We start from the raw sequence: 24961 nt of genomic DNA, 5'->3' as shown, positions 1-24961 counted from the left end.
TTTAGGTGAATGGATCCACCTGCAGAAGTATCCAATGACATTTTAGCCAATTCAGATAGACCATCATAGAATATATCCAGGATGGTCCATTCTGAAAGCATGTCAGAAGGACACTTTTTGGTCAGTTCTTTGTATCTCTCCCAAGCTTCATAGAGGGATTCACCTTCTTTCTGTCTGAAGGTTTGAACATCCACTCTAAGCTTACTCAGCTTTTGAGGAGGAAAGAACTTGGCTAAGAAAGCCTTGACCAGCTTATCCCAAGAGTTCATGCTATCTTTGGGTTGAGAGTCCAACCATATTCTAGCTCTGTCTCTCACAGCAAAAGGGAAAAGCATGAGCCTGTAGACTTCAGGATCTACTCCATTAGTCTTAACAATATCACAGATCTGCAAGAATTCAGTTAAGAACTGAAAAGGATCTTCAGATGGAAGTCCATGAAACTTGCAGTTCTGCTGCATCAGAGAAACTAATTGAGGTTTCAGCTCAAAATTGTTTGCTCCAATGGCAGGAATGGAGATGCTTCTTCCATGTAAATTGGAATTAGGTGCAGTAAAGTCACCAAGCATCCTCCTTGCATTATTATTATTTTCAGCTGCCATCTCCTCTTCCTGTTCAAAAATTTCTGAAAGGTGCTTGCTGGATTGTTGTAATTTAGCTTCTCTTAGTTTCCTCTTCAGAGTCCTTTCAGGTTCTGGATCTGCTTCAACAAGAATGTTCTTGTCCTTGCTCCTGCTCATATGAAAAAGAGGGACAGAAAAATAATAATAATAGGGATCCTTTTTACCACAGGTATAGAGATGGAAGAGGGGGTTCGAATTTGGGTGAGATGAAGTGTTAGTAGATGAATAAATAAATAGAAGGAGATAAGAGAGAAGGAGAATTTTCGAAAATTATTTTTGAAAAGAGTTAGTGATTTTCGAAAATAGTTTTTGAAAAAGGTTAGTAATTTTTCGAAAATTAAAATAATTAGTTAATTAAAAAGAAATTTTGAAAAAGAGGGAAGATATTGTCGAAAATTAGAGAGGGAGAGTTAGTTAGGTAGTTTTGAAAAAGATAAGAAACAAACAAAAAGTTAGTTAGTTAGTTGAAACAAATTTGAAAATCAATTTTGAAAAGATAAGAAGATAAGAAGTTAGAAAGGATATTTTAAAATCAAATTTTGAAAAAGATAAGATAAAGAGATATTTTTGAAAAGATATGATTGAAATTAGTTTTGAAAAAGATTTGATTTTTAAGATCACAATTAATGACTTGATTCGCAAGAAATCACAAGATATGATTCTAGAAGTCAAAGTTTGAATCTTTCTTAACAAGCAAGTAACAAACTTGAAATTTTTGAATCAAAACATTAATTGATGATGTTATTTTCGAAAATTAGGAGATAAAGATAAGAAAAAGATTTTTGAAAAATATTTTTAAAATTTTCGAAAATAAATAAGAAAAATAAAAAAGATTTGATTTTTGAAAAAGATTTTGAAAAAGATAAGATTTTTAAATTGAAAATTTGATTTGACTCATAAAAACAACTAAATTTTAAAAAGTTTTGAAAAAGTCAACTCAAATTTTCGAAATTTATGAGTGAAAAAGGGAAAGATATTTTTTTTTATTTTTAAACTTTTAATGATGAGAGGGAAAAACATGAAAAAGACTCAATGCATGAAAATTTTGGATCAAAACAATGAATGCATGCAAGAATGCTATGAATGTCAAGATGAACACTAAGAACACTTTGAATGTTAAGATGAACATCAAGAACTTATTTTTGAAAAAAATTTTAATGCAAAGAAAACATGCAAGACACCAAACTTAAAACTTTTTCATGTATAGACACTATGAATGCAAGAATGCATATGAAAAACAAGAAAAGACACAAAACATGAAAACATCAAGATCAAACAAGAAGACTTACCAAGAACAACTTGAAGATCATGAAGAACACTATGAATGCATGAATTTTTCGAAAAATGCAAGATGAATATGCAATTGACACCAAACTTTCAACTTGACTCAAGACTCAAACAAGAAACATGAAATATTTTTTATTTTTATGATTTTTTATTTTTTTGGATTTTTGTATATTTTTTTTCGAAAAAACATATAGGAAAAAGAAAATAAGGATTTCAAAATTTTTTAATATGAATTCCAGGAATCTTGTATTCTTAGTCTAAAGCTCCAATCCGAGGGTTAGGCATGGCTTAATAGCCAGCCAAGCTTTAGTATGTAACTCAGACATGCCACGCTGACATTCCAATTAACTTGCCTCTATGCTGATGGTTGGAAGCCCCTATCCAAAAGAATTAGACATGGCTTTACAGCCAGCCAGGCTTCAACACGCTTCATGAAACTCTAGAATTCATTCTTAAAAATTCTGAAGAAAAATATATTTTTGAAAAGATTTATTTTTATTTTTTTTTCGAAAACAGATGAGAAATTTTTGAAAGGTTTTTGAAAAATTTTTGAAAATAAAACAAAAAGCAAATTACCTAATCTGAGCAACAAGATGAACCGTCAGTTGTTCAAACTCGAACAATCCCCGGCGACGGCGCCAAAAACTTGGTGCACGAAATTGTGATCTCAGGCAACTGCGCCAAAAACTCTGTACGCACGTCTTAATAAATCGTTTTTCATTCACAACTTCGATACAACTAACCAGCAAGTGCACTGGGTCGTCCAAGTAATAAAACCTTACGTGAGTAAGGGTCGATCCCACGGAGATTATTGGTATGAAGCAAGCTATGGTCATCTTGTAAATCTCAGTCAGGTGGATAATAATTGATTATGGAGTTTTCGAACATAAATAATAAATAGATAGAAAATAAGGATAGAAACACTTATGTATATCATTGGTGAGAATTTCAGATAAGTGTATAGAGATGCTTTCGTTCCTCTGAACCTCTGCTTTCCTGCTGTCTTCATCCAATCAGTCTTACTCCTTTCCATGGCTGGCTTTATGTAAGGACATCACCGTTGTCAAAGGCTACTTTTTATCCTCTCTGGAAAATGGTCCGATGCGCTATCACTACATGGCTAATCGTCTGGAGGCATCACCCTTGTCAATGGCTGCATCCCATCCTCTTGTGAAAATGGTCCAAATGCTCTGTCACAGCACGACTAATCATCTGAGGTTCTCGATCATACTGGAATAGGATTCACCCTCCTTTTGCGTCTGTCACTACGCCCAGCACTCGCGAGTTTGAAGTTCGTCACAGTCATTCAATCCCAGAGTCCTACTCGGAATACCACAGACAAGGTTTAGACTTTCTGGACTCTCATGAATGCCGCCATCAATCTAGCTTATACCACGAAGATTCTGATTAAGAGATCCAAGAGATACTCATTCAATCTAAGGTGGAACGGAAGTGGTTGTCAGGCACGCGTTCGTGGGGGAATGATAATGATTGTCACGTTCATCACATTCAGGTTGAAGTGCGAATGAATATCTTAGAAGCAGAATAAGTTGAATTGAATAGAAAAACAGTAGTACTTTGCATTAATCTCAGAGGAACAGCAGAGCTCCACACCTTAATCTATGGAGTGCAGAAACTCTACCGTATGAAAATACATAAGTGATAATGGTTCAGGCATGGCCGAATGGCCAGCCCCCATGAAAGTCTAAGATAGCATAAAACTGATCAAAGATGTCTAATACAATAGTAAAAAGTCCTATTTATACTAAACTAGTTACTAGGGTTTACAGAAGTAAGTAATTGATGCATAAATCCACTTCCGGGGCCCACTTGGCGTGTGCTTGGGCTGAGCTTGAATGTTACACGTGTAGAGGTCAATCTTGGAGTTGAACGCCAGTTTGTAACGTATTTCTGGCGTTCAACTCTGGCTTGTGACGTGTTTCTGGCGTTTAACTCCAGACAGCAGCGCAGAACTGGCGTTCAACGCCCTTTTACGTCGTCTAAACTCGGCCAAAGTATGGACTATTATATATTTCTGGAAAGCCCTGGATGTCTACTTTCCAAAGAAATTGGAAGCGCGCCATTTTGAGTTCTGTAGCTCCAGAAAATCTACTTTGAGTGCAGGGAGGTCAGAATCCAACAGCATCAGTAGTCCTTTTTCAACCTCTGAATCTGATTTTTGCTCAAGTCCCTCAATTTCAGCCAGAAAATACCTGAAATCACAGAAAAACACACAAACTCATAGTAAAGTCCAGAAATGTGAATTTAACATAAAAACTAATGAAAACATCCCTAAAAGTAACTAGATTCTACTAAAAACATACTAAAAATAATGCCAAAAAGCGTATAAATTATCCGCTCATCAGCCCACTGTCAAGCTATTGACATTAAAGAAGCGCTTGTTAGGAGGCAACCCAATTTTATTTAATTATATCTATTTATTTTCCATTGTTATTTTATGTTTTCTGTAAGTTGATGATCATGTAAAGCCACAAAAACAACTGAAAAAGCAAAAACAGAATGAAAAACAGTATTAAAAACAGCACACCCTGGAGGAGAAGCTTACTGGCGTTTAAACACCAGTAAGGGTAGTAGAATGGGTGTTAAACGCCCAGTCTGGCACCATTCTGGGCGTTTAACGCCAGAAATGGACACCAGACTGGTGTTTAACGCCAGAAAGGGGCACAGAGCTGGCGTTTAACGCCAGAAAAGGGAGAAAAGCTGGCGTTAAACGCCAAAAATGGGTAGCAACCTGGCGTTTAACGCCAGGATTGGCAATCAAGGGGGCGTTTACACGCCAACATGGTGCAGAGATGAGAAATCCTTGACACCTCAGGATCTGTGGACCCACAGGATCCCACCTACCTCATCTTTCTCTCTTCTTCACACCTTCCCATAACACCCTTTTCCAAATACCCTTCACCAATCACCTCAATACCTCTTCCCCAAAAACCCCTCACCTATCAAATCCTACCATCTTCTCCATAATCTCTTCACCAATCCACATCCATCCATCATAAAACCCCACCTACCTCACCTTTCAAATTCAAACCACTTTCCCTCCCAAACCCACCCATACATGGCCGAACCCTACCCCTCTCTCCACTCCTATATAAACCAATCTTCACTCCTTCATTTTCACACATCATACACACTACTTCTCCCCCTTGGCCGAACCACTAAACCCCCTCCATCTCCTCCATTTTCTTCTTCTACTCTTTTCTTTCTTCTTTTGCTCGAGGACGAGCAAACCTTCTAAATTTGGTGTGGTAAAAGTGTTGCTTTTTATTTTTCCATAACCATTTATGGTACCAAAGGCCGGAGAAACCTCTAGAAAGAGGAAAGGGAAGGCAAAAGCTTCCATCTCCGAGTCATGGGAGATGGATCAAGACCACTTCTATGAAGTTGTGGCCAAGAAGAAGGTGATCCCCGAGGTCCCTTTCAAGCTCAAAAAGGGTGAATATCCAGAGATCTGACATGAGATTCGAAGAAGAGGTTGGGAAATTCTCACCAACCCCATTCAACAAGTCGGTATCTTAATGGTTCAAGAGTTCTATGCCAACGCATGGATCACCAAGAACCATGATCAAAGTATGAACCCGGACCCAAAGAATTGGCTTACAATGGTCTGGGGAAAATGCTTAGATTTCAGCCCAGAAAATGTAAGGTTGGCATTCAACTTGCCCATGATGCAAGGAGATGCACGCCCATACACTAGAAGGGTCAACTTTGATCAAAGGTTGGACCAAGTCCTCATAGACATTTGTGAAGAGGGCGCTCAATGAAAGAGAGATTCAAGAGGGAAGCCGGTTCAACTAAGAAGGCATGACCTCAAGCCCGTGGCTAGGGGATGGTTGGAGTTCATCCAACGCTCAATCATTCCTACTAGCAACCGGTCTGAAGCTACTATAGACCGGACTATCATGATCCATAGCATCATGATTGGAGATGAAGTAGAAGTTCATGAGGTTATATCCCTAAAACTCTACAAGGTGGTGGACAAGTCCTCTACTTTGGCAAGGTTAGCCTTCCCTCATCTCATTTGTCACCTCTGCAATTCAGCTGGAATTGACATAAGGAAGACATCCTCATTGATGAGGACAAGCCCATCACTAAGAAAATGATGGAGCAAACAAGAGAGCCCACTCATGGATAAGAGCATGAGGAAATTCCTCATCATGAAATCCCTAAGATGCCTCAAAGGATGCATTTTCCTCCACACAATTATTGGGAGCAAATCAACACCTCCATAGGAGAATTAAGTTCCAACATGGGATAACTAAGGGTGGAACACCAAGAGCATTCCATCCTCCTCCATGAAATTAGAGAAGACCAAAGAATCATGAGGGAGGAGCAACAAAGGCAAGGAAGAGACATTGAGGAGCTCAAGCACTCCATAAGATCTTCAAGAGGAAGAACAAGACGCCATCACTAAGGTAGACCCGTTCTTTAATTTCCTTGTTCTTATTTTTCTATTTTTCGAAAATTATGCTTTATGTTTTATTTATGTTTGTGTCTTATTACATGATCACTAGTGTCTAAGTGTCTATGCCTTAAAGCTATGAATGTCCTATGAATCCATCACCTTTCTTAAAATGAAAAATGATCTAAAAACAAAAGAACAAGAAGTACATGATTTTGAATTCATCCTTGAAACTAGTTTAATTATTTTGATGTGGTGGCAATACTTTTGTTCTCTGAATGAATGCTTGAACAGTGCATATTTTTTATTTTGTTGTTTATGAATGTTAAAATTGTTGGCTCTTGAAAGAAGGATGGAAAAGGAGAAATGTTATTGATAATCTGAAAAATCATAAAATTGATTCTTGAAGCAAGAAAAAGTAGTGAAACGCTTGCGAAAAAAAATGGCGAAAAGAAAAAAAAAGAAAAAGAAAAAGCAAGCAGAAAAAGCCAGTATCCCTTTAAACCAAAAGGCAAGGTTAAAAAGGATCCAAGGCTTTGAGCATCAGTGGATAGGAGGGCCCACAGGAATAAAATCCTGGCCTAAGCGGCTAAACCAAGCTGTCTCTAACCATGTGCTTGTGGCGTGAAGGTGTCAAGTGAAAAGCTTGAGGCAGAGCGGTTAAAGTCGTGGTCCAAAGCAAAAAGAGTGTGCTTAAGAGCTCTAGACACCTCTAATTGGGGACTCTAGCAAAGCTGAGTCACAATCTGAAAAGGTTCACCCAGTTATGTGTCTGTGGCATTTATGTATCCGGTAGTAATATTGGAAAACAAAATGCTTAGGGTCACGGCCAAGACTCATAAAGTAACTGTGTTCAAGAATCAACATACTGAACTAGGAGAATCAATAACACTATCTAAATTCTGAGTTCCTATAGATGCCAATCATTCTAAACTTCAAAGGATAAAGTGAGATGCCAAAACTGTTCAGAGGCAAAAAACTACTAGTCCCGCTCATCTAATTGGAGCTAAGTTTCATTGATATTTTGGAATTTATAGTATATTCTCTTCTTTTTATCCTATTTGATTTTCAGTTGCTTGGGGACAAGCAACAATTTATGTTTGGTGTTGTGATGAGCGGATAATTTATACACTTTTTGGCATTATTTTTAGGTAGTTTTTAGTATGTTTTAGTTAATTTTTATTATGTTTTTATTAGTTTTTAAATAAAAATCATATTTATGGGCTTTACTATGAGTTTGTGTGTTTTTTGTGATTTTAGTTATTTTCTGGCTGAAATTGAGGGACCTGAGCAAAAATCTCATTCAGAGGCTGAAAAAGGACTGCAGATGCTATTGGATTCTGACCTCCCTACACTCGAAGTGTATTTTCTGGAGCTATAGAAGCCCAATTGGTGCGCTCTTAATTTCGTTGGAAAGTAGACATCTTGGGCTTTCTAGCAATATATAATAGTCCATACTTTTTTCAAGATTTGATGGCCCAAACTGGCGTTCCAAGTCAGCATAAAAATTCTGGCGTCAAAACGCCAGAACTGGCATAAAAGCTGGAGTTAAACGCCCAAACTGGCACCAAAGCTGGTGTTTAACTCCAAGAGAAGCCTATGCACGTGAAAGCTTCAATGCTCAGCCGAAGCATACACCAAGTGGGCCCGGAAGTGGATTTCTGCATTAATTACTCATTTCTGTAAACCCTGGGCTACTAGTTCATTATAAATAGGACCTCTTGCTATTGTATTTTCAGATCGGAATCTTTAGTTCATCTTTTGGTCTCTTGATCACGTTTTGGGGGCTGGCCTCACGGCCATGCCTAGACCTTTTGTTCTTATGTATTTTCAACGATGGAGTTTCTACACCCCATAGATTAAGGTGTGGAGATCTGTTGTTCCTCATGAATTAATGCAAAGTACTATTATTTTTCTATTCAACTCAAGCCTATTTCTTCTCTAAGATGTTCATTCACACACAAGAACATGATGAATATGATGATTATGTGACACTCATCACCATTCTCACCTATGAACGCGTGCCTGATAACCACTTCCGTTCTACATGCAAACAAGCTTGAATGTGTATCTCTTGGGTTTCTAATCTAAGATTAAAACCTTTGTGGTATAGGCTAGAATTATTGGCGGCAATTCTTGAGATCCGAAAAGTCTAAACCTTGTCTGTGGTATTCTGAGTAGGATCTGGGAAGGGATGACTGTGACGAGCTTCAAACTCGCGAGTGTTGGGCGTAGTGACAGACGCAAAAGGATCAATGGATCCTATTCCAACATGATCGAGAACCAACAGCTGATTAGCCGTGCGGTGACAGCGCATTTAGACCATTTTCACTGAGAGGACGGGAGGTAGCCATTGACAACGGTGATACCCAACATACAGCTTGCCATGGAAAGGAGTATGAATGATTGGATGAAGACAATAGGAAAGCAGAAGTTCAGGAGGAACAAAGCATCTTCATACACTTATCTGAAATTCTCACCAATGAATTACATAAGTATCTCTATCTTATTTTATGTTTTATTCATCTTTTAATTATCAATTCTCCATAACCATTTGAATCCGCCTGACTGAGATTTACAAGATGACCATAGCTTGCTTCAAGCCGACAATCTCCGTGGGATCGACCCTTACTCACTTAATGTTTATTACTTGGACGACCCAGTGCACTTGCTGGTTAGTTGTGCGGAGTTGTGACAAAAAGTTGAGATTACATTCGTGCATACCAAGTTGTTGGCGCCGTTTTAGAGATTACAATTTCGTGCACCACTCACCAAGTGGGCCCTAGAAGTGGATTTTAGCACTAAATAGACTGTTTTACCCTTACTAGTCATCTGTTTAGTATTTAAAATGTATTTTACATAATCAGAGAGACATCACGCATAGCATACACGTTTTTCAATTGTATTTCCCTTTCAGTATATGTTTGTAAACCTTCTAGATTGAGGGGAGGAGCCCTGTTGAGTCCTATGAATTAATAAAAGTAGTACTGTTTCTCTTCGATCCGTGTTTGATTAATTCTAAGATGTGTATTCATTCTTCATCACTATGAATTCGTTGAACTGGCATAAGTTTATCACATTCTACATGGGTTCAGAGTGCATCTTTCATCGGACAATGATAAACTGCCAGCTTGAATATATGTCTCTTAGATGGCTAATCCACAACTTCATTGGGGACTTCTCGAGACATCAGTTTAGCCGATTTTCGGGGAGATTAGGGTCTCTATGGTAGAAGTTAGAACCAAAGGCGCAACATTCCTTCGATCCGGAAGATTCGACCTTGTCGGTGGCGTTTTGAGTAGGATCATCAAGGAGAATGAACTGTACGAGCTTCACCCTCAATCAGAATGGATCCGTACTAAACCTGGGGTCGTGAGATCGACCCTGACTCGCTCAGGTATTACTTGGATGACCCAATGCACTTACTGGTACTGTTGTACAAGAGTGTGGGGTTCGTACGCACCAACATACATAAGTTGTTTCATGCATGCATATAAGGACAGAAGGAGCAGATAAAAGGTAAATTGAAGTGTAGTCTTACAAATGTTTGAGAGTGGAAAGTTGAGCCCATGAAGCTGGTATAGACCCAATGAAGTTATTGCCAGCAAGATTCATATATTGCAGGGTTGTTAAGTTGGCAATGTAATCAGGCAAGGGGCCTGAAAGTTTGTTGTTCTGCAATTCCCTGCAACATCAAAAGGGTTAATTTACTTAAGATAAAGGTTATCTGATTAGGTGGATGAAGACAACTTACAAGGTAACCTGATATTTCAATTTGAGAATTGAGGGAGAAAGTGTTCCAGAGAATCCAATTGAATCCAGGGCCCTGCACATTTATTATAAGTGAAATTTCTCTTATCCCAAACCTTAAGAATTGAAAAACAAGGTGAATAATAAAATGAATGGACTTACAGAGATACAACATATCCAATTCTCTAAATCAATCTGTATTAATATCAAAGTGCTGTATTTATTTATTTTAATGAATACTACATACATATTTTCATGCGTTCAATTATTATTAACTATGGTTCATCACTAAATTTTCATACATTGATTTAACTTATTGTATAAATATTTTGAAAGAAAACAAAATACAAAATTCCAGATAGTACTAATTAAACAAGATTCTTTAATTCCAAAGCAAACTATTCACCATTTCTTTCTTTCTATTTTCTCTTTCCCACATGCTTTATATATACACATAGAACTATGGTTACAAGCTTACATACATGGCAAACGATATCACTGGCACTTAAATTTCACTTGAAGATATTCTTGTTTTTATCATAGTAATACAAGCAGCAGCGGTTGTTGGGGAGGGGAGAAAAAGAAAAAAGAAGATGCTTGAATTTGGAGAGAAAGTTGCGTTGTGATATATATTAATTCCTATTGATTAATTAATGGAAGTTACCAACGTTTTCATGTTCTTCCAATTGGTTACCAACCTCAGCAAACCTTTTCTCTTTGTAAACGTTCCACTTAGCAGCAACAAAGTAAATGACGACATTGATCGCACTCAATAAAGCCATTTATATTGAATCAATTATATTAGATTAGATTAGATAAATGAATACCTTGATAATACACAACAACATAGGAAGCAAGCACAATTAAACTTGATAATACACAATCTGCAACACAGGAACAGATTTACAACAAGCCAATCCTCTCAATTTTTTTCGGTAAAAATATTGGATCCTGACATATTCCTAAATTTAATATGTCAATATTTAAACTTCCATTTTCACATTTGCAACACAGGAACAGATTCACAGCCATGGAACCAAAATAATGGTCCTTATCATAAAAACAGAGAAACAGATGGAAGAAATAGTTACCTTGTACTATTTATGGTGAGGGTTGAGCGCCGATTGAGGGATAGGCAGTAATTACTTTAGTGTTTAGGGTTTACAACAGACAGCGCTGATTGAGGGAGGGCACGCCGATGCAGGGTGCGCCGAGGAGGGTTGCGAAAGAGGGTGTGAGGTTGCGAATCTGAGGAGGAGACTTGTGTTGAGGGTACGAGGGTTGCGATAGAGAGGGTGCGAGATAGGGCTCGGAGAGAGGGCTGGGAACAAAGGTTCTTAGCAGCGATAAAGGGCTCTCAACAGTGATGAAGGTGAAGGGCTCAGAAAGAGGGCTGAGTGCAAGGGTTCTCATAGTAGTGATGAAGATGAAGTGTTCTCATCGGCAGTGAAGGGTGATGATGAAGGGCTGGGTAGGGTGTGTTTGATGGCTGGGTGATGATGAAGGGTCATCGCTTAGAGGGTCTATGGTTAAAATGTTTAACTTGGAAAAAAAAAGTAGCGTTTGGAAAGAAATGGGTGGGATTTTCCTGGGAACTTTATCACTACGTTTTTTTACGGTGTCCAAATAATTAGAGGATATCGGCACACTTTAAAAATGTAACTATTGAAAGACAAACTGGTCACGCTTTAAAAGCATACCTGTTTCTCTCTATAAATCGTGACCAAAAAAAAGCGTGGCCAAATTACTATTCAATCGCTACCCTCATAAAAGCGTGCTGGTTTTCTCTATGGCCACCCACATAAAATCATGGCCATTGACCACTTTTGGCCACACTTTTAAATCGTGACAAGAAAAAAGGGTGCCGAAAGGCCTTTTTTCTTGTAGTCTCTTAATTCTTTTAGTTTAATTCCATTGCTTTCTAGTGTAGTTAATTTTTAGTTGTTGCCCTCTTAATTGCATGCTTACTAGATAGTTGTTTACTTGCTTATTGCCTACTTATTTCAATTTTATTGTTGGTTGCTCTTTAATTTCTAGTTACCTTACTTTTCTGCATTCCTATTTAAAACCCTCCTAAATTCCATAAATAATGATGTGCATTCAATTGCAAGTCCAAGGGATAATGACATGATATTCAACTGTCGGTTATTGATTTGATTTTGTGACAACCTTCTAAACTTTAATCATGAGTTAGTTGCCAGTTTAGACTATACTTGCGACATAATTGAGTTTTAAACTGGTGAAATTCTAAACCGGTGATTAGCCCGCTGTTGTGAGAATTAATGTTGATCTAAAATTTCTCAAAATAGAATTCTCGTTGCAAGCATAGTCTAAACCAATAATTAACTCTCAATCGAAGTTTAAATCAAAAGATGTCACAATCAATACAAAATAACCGGGAGTTTAAAATCCCGAGTCGTTCTCCCTAGGAATTGCAATGAAGTGTCCTATTATTGGCTATGAGGGAATGGGGGTTTGATTGCAAGAGGCAAGAAATGTAAATAGCAAGGAATGAAAAATGCATGCAAGAAATTAAAGAAGCAAACAATAACTAAATATAAAAAGGAGTCAAACTCAAGGCAATTAATCAAAGAAAGGAAAATTCAAGTGCTAAAAAACCTCTTGGCAAGGATTGAGAGTCAAGGTTACCTATCCTAGTCATTGGCCACAAACATATGATGATTATGAAGAGTTAATCATACTTAGTCAACCCTAACATCGAGGATAAGTCAAATAGGCATAATTGATCTCAATCCATAAGTCCTAGCCCACTCTATTAATGGAAGACTTAAAGTTAGTGGAAACCAAATCAACTAACTACTCTAATATATCAATCAAGAATGGACATCAATGACTCAAGGGTCACCAAAGTCCTCAATTCCAAGCCAAGAGTGAGGAAAAACTAAGCAAAAACTAATCCAAGCATTTTATAAACACTTGGTGTGCATGAAAATAAAAGCATATTAAATTTTAATAAAAATAAAATCTAAAACTACCAAACGCAAGAATATAATAATAGCAACTCAATTAAACATCAATAAACATAAAAACGTTAAATTGCATTAAATGGAAATTAAGATTTACAAGAGTGTTCATAAAATAAAAAGTGACATAAATGAAAAATTAAGAAGAGAACTAAGAGAATTAAGAAAATAAAGCATGGAAACATAAATGAAATTACATTAGAACAAGAATTAAAAGCTGAAATTAAAGAGAAATTAACTAAGAAAACCTAAATTCTAGAGAGAAGGAGGAGTTTCTCTCTCTAGAAAATGACCTACAACATAATAAAACCTAAACTAATTGCTCCCCCTTGTCTCCTCTTGAATTAGGGTTGAAATAGCTTCAGAAATGAGTTGGATTGGGTTTTGGGGCCCAAAATTCACTGCTAGCGAATTATATTAATGAGGTCACATGCCATTACTAGAAAACTAGTTATTACAGACGGATATTTCTGATGGATTTTAACCCACTGAAATACAGAGAGAATTTCAGAGGGATTTTTTGTTGGAAAACAAAAAAAATGGATTAGCATAAATTACAGACGAAAAAGAAAATCCGTCGATAATTCCGTCGGAAAAATTAATTTTTTTCCGTGAGAAATGGTTACAGACGGAAAATCCGTCTATAATTAAATAGACAAAATGCTGCGTTTTATTAAATTATTACAGACGGAAAATCCATCTGTAATTTAAATTTTTCGTCAGAAATATTAAAAACCCTAATTTTATCACCACCCATTCACACTCCATTCACACTCCTCTTCGCCCTCATCCCTCAAACTCTTCGGCCAGAAACCCGCTGCCCACAGCCACCGCAGTCTCTGCCGCCACTGCAGCCACGCAGCCCCTGCATCAGCCTTCGCAGCTCCCCGTAACCCCACAGCCTCGCAGCCCTGCAGCGGCGCAGCCATCGCAACCCCTACACAGACACAGCCTCCACCGCCACCGTAGAAGATCCGTCACCGTCGTAGGAAGCTGTGTCGCCGTGATTGGAAGCTCCCTCGCCGTCGTTTGGAAGCTCATTGGCGTCTCCTCTGTTCGAGCGCTCTCCTTCTATCTCTGTGTTGCCGTTGTGTTTCTGCCACTGCCCTTCCTCCTCGCAGCCGGTGAGTACTGTGATAAATTGAGAACATTGAATGCTGTGTAGTTTGTTAAACAGTCACTTTGCTGTTCATAATTTTGCTCATTTTTTTATTCATATTTGTTCATAAGAACTGATAATATTGAATGATGTGTACTTTGTGAATTTTGTTCATAAAATGTCAGTTTGCTGTTCATAATTTTGTTCATATTTGTTCATAAACAATGATAATATTAAATGCTGTGTAGTTTGTTAATTTTGTTCATAAAATTTTTGTTTGCTGATTCAGAGTTTGCTGAGAGTTATGGTTAAAGTGCTACAGGAGCCGTAGTTCACAGGACTCTGCGGTTAGTCCTTCAACATCAGGACAATATAGTACAACTCTTTCAAGATTGAAGCAAAAAATGAGTGGTTTTTGGTTGCATGTGGTTCAGCGATGGCCTGTGGTATATTTATCCTCAATAAGAGAGCTAGCTTCTAAACCTTCTAATAATTCAATTTTTAATTCTTGTATTTATTAGGATCTTTATTTTTTATTTTCATTTTGGTGTTAATCCTATATATATTTTTATGGTATATTCTTGAAAACGATTACTCTGAATGCACTTCTCCTGCAGATAGAAGCGCTTCTTGCTTTCGATCACTTGCTTTCTCTGTAAGCACTATCATCTTTTATCTTTTATTTCATACATTCAAAACTTAATGTATTCCCTCTTAATCACACTTAATTTTATGCCAAGTTTTGATTTGTTATATGTTATTCGTTATTAGTAATAACTAATGAAGTTTTGAGAGATTTTTGTTCAGTCTATGGCGCACAAGTTTTTTCTGATATACTCTGTTAGTACAATTAACAAAAATGGGTGAATAAAAATGTGTGATCAAGTTTAGTTTTGAGATTAGTACAAGATCTTTGATGTATTATTTGTTTCTCATCTTTTTATGAGTCAAACACTTTTTAACTAGAAACTAGAAATTAAAATGTACTACTCTAAGTAGCCTTGCTATATATCTAGCTAGGTTAAGATTCTTCTTATACCATTGATGAGCGGATAATTTATACGCTTTTTGGCATTGTTTTTACATAGTTTTTAGTGTGATTTAGTAGTTTTTAGTATATTTTTATTAGTTTTTAATTAAAATTCATATTTCTGGACTTTACTCTGAGTTTGTGTATTTTTCTGTGATTTCAGGTATTTTCTGGCTGAAATTGAGGGACTTGAGCAAAAATCAGATTCAGAGGTTGAAGAAGGACTGCAGATGCTGTTGGATTCTGACCTCCCTGCATTCAAAGTGAATTTTCTGGAGCTACAGAACTTCAAATGACGCACTCTCAATTGCTTTGGAAAGTAGACATCCAGGGCTTTCCAGCAATATATAATAGTCCATACTTTGATTAAGGATAGATGACGTAAACTGGCGTTGAACGCCAGTTCTATGCTGCATTCTGGAGTTAAACGCCAGAAACAGGTTATAAAGTGGAGTTAAATGCCAGAAACAGGTTACAAACTAACGTTCAACTCCAAGAAAGATCTCTACATGTGTAAAGCTCAATGCTCAGCCCAAGCACACACCAAGTGGTCCCCGGAAGTGGATTTCTGCATCATTTACTCATTTCTGTAAACCCTAGTAACTAGTTTAGTATAAATAGAACTTTTTACTATTGTATTAGAGATCTTGGATTAGTTTTATGCTATCTTAGACTTTTGTGAGGGCTGGCCATTCGGCCATGCCTAAACATTTATCACTTTTATATTTTCAACGGTAGAGTTTCTACACACCATAGATTAAGGTGTGGAGCTCTGCTGTTCCTCAAAGATTAATGCAAAGTACTACTGTTTTTCTATTCAATTCAACTTATTCCGCTTCTAAGATATTCATTCGCACTTCAATATGATGGATGTGATGATCGTGACAGTCATCATCATTCTCACTTATGAACGCGTGCCTGACAACCACCTCCGTTCTACCTTAGATTGAATGGATATCTCTTGGATATCTAATACAGGGGACCGAGTCCGAGATGTTAGAGTCTTCGTGGTATAAGTTAGAACCCATGGATGGCCATTCCTGAGATCCGGAAAGTCTAAACCTTGTCTGTGGTATTCCGAGTAGGATCTGGGAAGGGATGGCTGTGACGACGCAAAAGGATCAATGGATCCTATTCCAGTATGATTGAGAACTGACAGATGAATAGCCGTGCCGTGACAGAGCATCTTGGACCATTTTCACTGAGAGGATGGGAAGTAGCCATTGACAACGGTGATGCCCAACATACAGCTTGCCATGGAAAGGAGTAGGAAGGATTGAATGAAGACAGCAGGAAAGCAGAGGTTCAGAGGGACGAAAGCATCTATATATGCTTATCTAAAATTCTCACCAATGAATTACATAAGTACCACTATCCTATTTTATATTTTATTTATCTTTTACTTATCAATTCATAAAATCAGTTTAATCTGCCTGACTGAGATTTACAAGGTAACCATAGCTTGCTTCAAGCCGACAATCTCCGTGGGATAGATCCTTACTCACGTAAGGTTTATTACTTGGATGACCCAGTGCACTTGCTGGTTAGTTGTACGAAGTTGTGAAACAGAATTAAGAACATGAACGTGCGTATTGAGTTTTTAGCGCCGTTAACAAGGAAGGAATGATCACGATTTCGCACACCAACCATTGAATAGTATTTTTAGATTTTCTTAATCGTCATTAAATTAACAGTTCATATATAATAGACTGTATCTATAAAAATTTGCTTTATTATAAAAGGAGAATGTTTGAAAATGAGAATGATTAAATTGTTTATATTTCATTCACAAATTATCAACATTTACTTACTTATAATTCAATATTTGGATTCATAAGCGTGTTACTTTGTAAAATGTATGTTATTGATGGTACTAATAAGTGATTCCACCATTAGAAATAATGAATCATGATCATTAATTTTTTGCATATAATATCTTTTATCATGAATGTGTTATAAATAAAGTGGAATTATTGTTCTATTTTCTCTCATCAACTTGGCAGCATACTTTAATTTTCCTCTTCATTATATTTCCAAAGTGGTTTCTGAGTGAAATATATATGAGCATGATGTGCTTAGTGGCTAGCTGATAATTGAGGATAGGAACTATAAAGTTTGGTTCTATTTATATCAAGTAATTAGGGGAAAATGGTACTTTTAAGACATGGATATTATTCTAAGAGTTTGCTAATTAACAAGTGTCTACTCTTCACACATTTTTATCGCACATTTTTGTTAATCTCAAGCTCCTTACTTGTTTTGATAATCAGGTTTGATAATCCTTGTCTTTTTCATGGCATTCTGCTTTTGCCCTAGCTACATTTGATTTTTCATGGAATATAGTATATATTAGCATCTTATATTATTGTGGGAAGGTAGATATTTAAATCTGAAAGGGGATTAAATGTTAATTATTTAAATTTAATTTTGATTTAGGACAGGATACTATAACCTTGTTTTGTTTGGTTCATGTAGCCATGCAATGTTTAGTAGTTGTTGTTGTAGTGGTGGTGGTTTTTATGGTGACACATAAATACACTTTAATAAATATCAGTTAGGAACATGTGCTTCTTTTCTTGGCTACATGTTCTACTTAATATTATATTACCTTATCTGAACCTTTCCTTCTCATCGAACTAGTATAATTAAATCCACATTAATCATGACTTATTGTTCTTTATATAGTGTAAATTTTAATTTTGTCATTGTAGTATTTGTTGGGTGAAATTCAGTGACCAGAAAAGGATATCATCTAAATTCTTATTATCTTTGATTTGACATAACATTTTACTAAGTTGTGAGTACTAACAGACAAGCAATATCTCAAATTTTTACCTTTTGTCCGCTAAAAAGAGTGTCACGAGTGCCACATCTTTTTTCATTAATTTCTATCTTGAATGAAACAAATAAAGGAGCTTCCGATTTTGCTTATTCTGCATACTCCTTGGTAAGTTATTAGCTCACATAATGAAATGCCTTTATTTATTCCTATTTTCATAGCGTGTTAGATCTCTATCAAAACATGTTAATTTGCTATAATATTCTCTGTTTTTCAGGTTTTGGTTTCACTAGCAAGTATTATATTATTCTATTAAAGTTCCATTCTGCTAGCTTGGAGAGAACTGTTGATTATCATATTAAAGTAGCCATTGACAACGGTGATGCCCAACATACAGCTTGCCATGGAAAGGAGTAGGAAGGATTGGATGAAGACAACAGGAAAGCAGAGGTTCAGAGGGACGAAAGCATCTCTATACGCTTATCTGAAATTCTCACCAATGAATTACATAAGTACCACTATCCTATTTTATATTTTATTTATCTTTTACTTATCAATTCATAAAATCAGTTTAATCCGCCTGACTGAGATTTACAAGGTAACCATAGCTTGCTTCAAGCCGACAATCTCCGTGGGATCGACCCTTACTCACGTAAGGTTTATTACTTGGATGACCCAGTGCACTTGCTGGTTAGTTGTACGAAGTTGTGAAACAGAATTAAGAACATGAACGTGCGTATTGAGTTTTTAGCGCCATTACCAAGGAAAGAATGATCATGATTTCGCACACCAAGTTTTTGGGCTCGTTGCTGGGGATTGTTCGAGTTTGGACAACTGACGGTTCATCTTGTTGCTCAGATTAGGTAATTTTATTTTAATTTTAAGCTTTTTATTTCTTATTTTCAAAAAAAATACAAAAAATTTTCTTTTTTTCGTTTTTCTCAATTAATTTTTGAATAATACAAAAAAAATTTTACAAAATCATAAAACCAAAAATATTTTGTGTTTCTTGTTTGAGTCTAGAGTCAACTTTTAAGTTTGGTGTCAATTGCATCTTTTTAATTTTCTAAATTTTTTTTTTCGAAAATCTCATGCATTACATTCTTCATGATCTTCAAGTTGTTCTTGGCCAGTCTTCTTGTTTGATCTTCATATTTTCTTGTTTTGTGTCTTTTCTTGTTTTTCATATGCATTCTTGAAACATTAATGCCTAAAGAATAAAAATTTTTAAGTTTGGTATCTTGCATGTTTTCTTTTCTTGAAAATTTTTCAAAAATAAGTCCTTGGTATTCATCTTGACATTCAAAGTGTTCTTGGTGTTCATCTTGACACTCGTAGTGTTCTTGCATGCATCACATGTTTTGATCCAAAATTTTCATGCATTGAGTCTTTGGGTTGTTTTTCTCTTTCTTCATTGAAAATTCAAAAATTAAAAAAATATCTTTCCCTTTTTCACAAATAATTTTCGAAAATTTGATTTGATTTAGTCAAAAATTTTTAAAATTTAGTTATGTCTTATGAGTCAAATCAAATTTTCAATTTAAAAATCTTATCTTTTTCAAATATTTTTCAAAAATCAAATCTTTTTCATTTTTCTTTCATAATTTTCGAAAATTCCAAAATAATTTTCAAAAATCTTTTTCTTATTTTTATTCCATATTTTTGAATTCAAAGCTAACAATTAATGTGATTGATTCAAAAATATTAAGTTTGTTACTTGCCTAGTAAGAAAAGTTCAATCTTTAAACTCTAGAATCATATCTTTTTAGTTTCTTGTTAGTCAAGTAATTAACTTTAATTTTCAAAATCAAATCTTTTTAAATTTCTTTTTTCAAATCTTTTTCAATCAATCTTATCTTTTTTAAATTTCAATTATACCTTTTTCAAAATCAATTTCAAAATCTTTTCTAACTTCTTATCTTTTTTCAAATTGATTTTTCAATTCTTTTTCAATCAATCTTATATTTTTGTTCCAATCATATCTTTTTCAAAACTACCTAACTAATTATCTCTCTAATTTTTGAAAATCCCTTCCCTTTTTTTTCAAATTTCTTTTTTTATTAACTAATTGTTTTAATTTTTAATTTAATTTGATTTCAATTTTAATTTTAGAAATTTAACTTTAAATTTTATTTTTAATTTAATTAATTTTCGAAATTCCCTCTCTCTCATCTCCTTCTAATTATTTATTTATTTATTTATTTACTAACACTTCCCTTCATCTCAAAATTCGAACCCTCTCTTCCTCTTAGTGTTCGAATTTCTATTCTTCTATTCTTATACTCACATAAAGGAATCTCTATACTGTGACATAGAGGATTCCATATTTTCTTTTCTGTTTTCTTCTTTTTCATATGAGCAGGAACATATTTTCTTTTCAGTTTTCTTCTTTTTCATATGAGCAGGAACAAGGATAAGAACATTCTTGTTGAAGCTGATCCTGAACCTGAAAGGACTCTGAAGAGGAAGCTAAGGGAAGCTAAAGCACAACTCTCTGGAGAAAATCTGACAGAAACTGTCGAAAAAGAAGACAACATGGCCGAAAATAACAACAATGCAAGGAAGATGCTTGGTGACTTTACTGCACCTAATTCCAATTTACATGGAAGGAGCATCTCAATTCCTGCCATTGGAGCAAACAACTTTGAGCTTAAACCTCAACTAGTTTCTCTAATGCAACAGAACTGCAAGTTTCATGGACTTCCATCTGAAGATCCTTTTCAGTTCTTAACTGAATTCTTGCAGATCTGTGATACTGTTAAGACCAATGGGATAAGCTGGTTGGACTCTCAACCTAAAGATAGCCTGAACTCTTGGGATAAGCTGGTCACGGCTTTCTTAGCCAAGTTCTTTCCTCCTCAAAAGCTTAGTAAGCTTAGAGTGGATGTTCAAACCTTCAGACAAAAAGAAGGTGAATCCCTCTATGAAGCTTGGGAGAGATATAAGAAACTGACCAAAAAGTGTCCTTCTGACATGCTTTCAGAATGGACCATTCTGGATATATTCTATGATGGTCTATCTGAACTATCAAAGATGTCATTGGACCATTCTGCAGGTGGATCCATTCACCTAAAGAAAACGCCTGCAGAATCTTAAGAACTCATTGACATGGTTGCTAATAACCAGTTCATGTACACTTCTGAGAGGAATCCTGTAAGTAATGGGGCACCTCAGAAGAAGGGAGTTCTTGAAATTGATACTCTGAATGCCATATTGGCTCAGAACAAAATATTGACTCAGCAAGTCAATATGATTTCTCAGAGTCTGAATGGAATGCAAGCTGCATCCAACAGTACTCAAGAGGCATCTTCTGAGGAAGAAGCTTATGATCCTGAAAACCCTGCAATAGCAGAGGTGAATTACATGGGTGAACCCTATGGAAACACCTATAATCCCTCATGGAGAAATCACCCAAATCTCTCATGGAAGAATCAACAAAAGCCTCAACAAGGCTTTAATAATGGTGGAAGAAACAGGTTTAGCAATAGCAAGCCTTTTCCATCATCCACTCAGCAAAAGATAGAGAGTTCTGAGCAGACCCCATCTAGCTTGGCAAACATAGTCTCTGATCTATCTATGGCCACTCTAAGTTTCATGAATGAAACAAGGTCCTCCATTAGAAATCTGAAAGAACAAGTGGGCCAGCTGAGTAAAAGGATCACTGAAACCCCTCCTAGTACTCTCCCAAGCAATACAGAAGAAAACCCAAAAGGAGAGTGCAAGGCCATTGAATTGATCATCATGGCCGAACCTGCAAGGGAGGGAGAGGACGTGAATCCAAGTGAGGAAGACCTCCTGGGACGTCCAGAGATCAATAAGGAGTTTCCCTTTGAGGAACCAAAGGAATCTGAGGCTCATCTAGAGACCATAGAGATTCCATTAAACCTCCTTATGCCATTCATGAGCTCTGATGAATATTCTTCTTCTGAAGAGAATGAGGATGTTACTGAAGAGCAAGTTTCCAAGTACCCTTGTGCAATCATGAAGCTGAATACCAAATTATTTGGTAATGAGACTTGGGAAGATGAACCTCCCTTGCTCATCAATGAACTGAGTGATCTGGATCAACTGAGATTGCCTCAGAAGAAACAGGATCCTGGAAAGTTCTTAATACCTTGTACCATAGGCACCATGACCTTTGAGAAGGCTCTATGTGACCTTGGATCAGGGATAAACCTCATGCCACTCTCAGTAATGGAGAAACTGGGAATCTTTGAGGTGCAAGCTGCTAGAATCTCATTAGAGATGGTAGACAACTCAAGAAAACAGGCTTACGGACTAGTAGAAGACGTGTTAGTAAAGGTTGAAGGCCTTTACATCCCTGCTGATTTCATAATCCTAGACACTGGGAAGGATGAGGATGAATCCATCATCCTTGGAAGACCCTTCCTAGCCACAGCAAGAGCTGTGATTGATGTGGACAGAGGAGAGTTGGTCCTTCAACTGAATGAGGACTACCTTGTGCTTAAAACTCAAGGATCACCTTCTGTAACCATGGAGAGGAAGCATGAAAAGCTTCTCTCACTGCAGAGTCAACCAAAGCCCCCACAGCCAAACTCTAAGTTTGGTGTTGGGAGGTCCCAACCTTGCTCTGATTATCTGTGAGGCTCCATGGGAGCTCACTGTCAAGCTATTGACATTAAAGAAGCGCTTGTTGGGAGGCAACCCAATGTTATTTAATCATTTTTATTTTATTTTCTCTTTGTTATTTCATGTTCTATTAGGTTGATGATCATATGGAGTCACAAATACTACAAAAAAAAAATCGAAAACAGAATGAAAAACAGCATTGAAAACAGCACACCTTGGAGGAAGGGCTTAAACGCCAGTAAGGAGCATCTGGCTGGCGTTTAACGCCAGAACAGAGCATGAAACTGGCGTTAAACACCAGAAACAAGCAGTAGTCTTGCGTTTAAATGCCAGGATTGCACCCAGAGGAAAGCTGGCATTAAACGCCAGAAACAAGCATCAGACTGGCATTTAACGCCAGAAACATGCACCATACTGGCGTTCAACGCCAGAAACATGCTACAGTCTAGCGTTTAAACGCCAGGATTGCATATATGGGGCGTTTTACACGTCTAAAAGGTGCAGGGATGAGAAATCCTCAAACACCTCAGGATCTGTTGACCCCACAGGATTCTCTCAGGATCTGTGGACCCCACAGGATCCCCACCTACTTCTTCTCTCCTCTTCACACCTTTCCATAACTCTCTTCCCTAAATACCCCTCACCAATCAACTCAATCACTCTTCCCCATCACCTCTTCACCAATCACATCCATCCTCTCTTCCCCAAAAACCCCACCTACCTTTAAATTCAAAATAATTTCCCTCCCAAACCCAACCCTAAATGGCCGAACCCTAAACCCCTCCCTACTCCTATATAAACCCCTCATTCCCTCTTCATTTTCATACAACAAAACCCTCTCTTCTTTTCCTTGGCCGAAACCATCTCTCTCTCCCTCTCCTCCATTTTTCTTCTTCTTCTACTTCTTTCTTTCTTCTTTTGCTCGGAGACGAGCAAACATTTTAAGTTTGGTGTGGTAAAAGTATAGCCTTTTATTTTTCCATAACCATTCATGGCACCTAAGGCCAGAGAAACCTCTAGAAAGAGGAAAGGGAAGGCAATTACTTCCACCTCTGAGTCATGGGAGATGGAGAGATTCATCTCTAAGGTCCATCAAGACCATTTCTATGAAATTGTGGCCAAGAAGAAAGTGATCCCTGAGGTTCCTTTCAAACTCAAAAAGAATGAGTATCCGGAGATCCGTCTTGAAATCCAAATAAGAGGTTGGAAAGTTCTCACCAACCCCATTCAATAAGTCGGGATCCTAATGGTTCAAGAGTTCTATGCAAACGCATGGATCACAAGGAACCATGATCAAAGTGTGAACCTAAATCCAAAGCATTGGCTTACCATGGTTCGGGGAAAATACTTAGATTTCAGTCCGAAAAATGTAAGGCTGGCGTTCAACTTGCCAATGATGGAAGAGAACGCACGCCCCTACACAAGAAGGGTCAACTTTGATCAAAGGTTGGACCAAGTCCTCATGGACATATGTGTGGAAGGAGCTCAATGGAAAATTGACTCAAAAGGGAAGCCGGTTTAACTAAGAAGGCTTGACTTCAAACCAATAGCTAGAGGATGGTTGGAGTTCATTCAACGCTCAATCATTCCTACTAGCAACCGGTCTGAAGTTACTGTAGACCGGGCCATCATGATCCATAGTATCATGATTGGGAAGGAAGTGGAAGTTCATGAGATTATACCTCAAGAACTCTACAAGGTGGCTGAAAAGTCCTCCACTTAGGCAAGGTTAGCCTTTCCTCACCTCATATGCCACCTCTACAATTCAGCTGGAATTGACATAGAGGGAGATATCCTTATTGAAGAGGATAAGCCCATCACTAAGAAAAGAATGGAGCAAACAAGAGATCATGGACATGAGGAAATTCCTCACATGAAATCCCTAAGATGCCTCAGGGGATGCACTTTCCTCCACAGAATTATTGGGAGCAAATCAACACTTCCCTAGGAGAATTAAGTTCCAACATGGGACAACTAAGGGTGGAGCACCAAGAGCACTCCATCATCCTCCATGAAATTAGAGAAGATCACAGAGCTATGAGGGAGGAGCAAGAAAGACAAGGGAGAGACATAGAGGAGCTCAAGAGCACCATTGGTTCTTCAAGAAAAGAAAGACGCCACCCTCACTAAGGTGGACTCATTCCTTAATCTCCTTGTTTATTTATTTTCCTGTTTTTCGATTTTTGAGCTTTATGTTTTATTTATGTTTGTGTCTTTACTATATGATCACTAGTGTCTAAGCGTCTATGCCTTAAAGTTATGAATATTAATCCATCATCTCTCTTAAATGAAAACTGTTCTAAAAACAAAAGAACAAGAAGTACATGGTTTTGAATTCATCCTTGAAACTAGTTTAATTATTTTGATGTGGTGGCAATACTTTTTGTTTTCTGAATGAA

At 36.9% G+C, this 24961-nt stretch overlaps 2 non-coding genes across 2 annotated transcripts; one reads left to right on the top strand and one right to left on the bottom strand.

The window, feature by feature from the left end:
- The first annotated feature begins 95 nt into the window (after positions 1-95).
- On the top strand, positions 96-203 carry LOC148579904 (small nucleolar RNA R71). Its single transcript, XR_015899629.1, has one exon. It is a non-coding gene; the product is annotated as a small nucleolar RNA R71 (small nucleolar RNA).
- A 20640-nt stretch (positions 204-20843) lies between these two features.
- Positions 20844-20951, bottom strand: LOC148579903 (small nucleolar RNA R71). The gene has a single exon (XR_015896189.1). It is a non-coding gene; the product is annotated as a small nucleolar RNA R71 (small nucleolar RNA).
- Between the last annotated feature and the right edge of the window lie 4010 nt (positions 20952-24961).

The sequence above is a fragment of the Arachis ipaensis genome, chromosome B10 (genome assembly GCF_059453495.1).
Source record: "Arachis ipaensis isolate K30076 ecotype BB chromosome B10, ASM5945349v1, whole genome shotgun sequence".
Classification (NCBI taxonomy): domain Eukaryota; kingdom Viridiplantae; phylum Streptophyta; class Magnoliopsida; order Fabales; family Fabaceae; genus Arachis; species Arachis ipaensis.
This window is presented reverse-complemented; position numbering and strand designations above follow the sequence as displayed.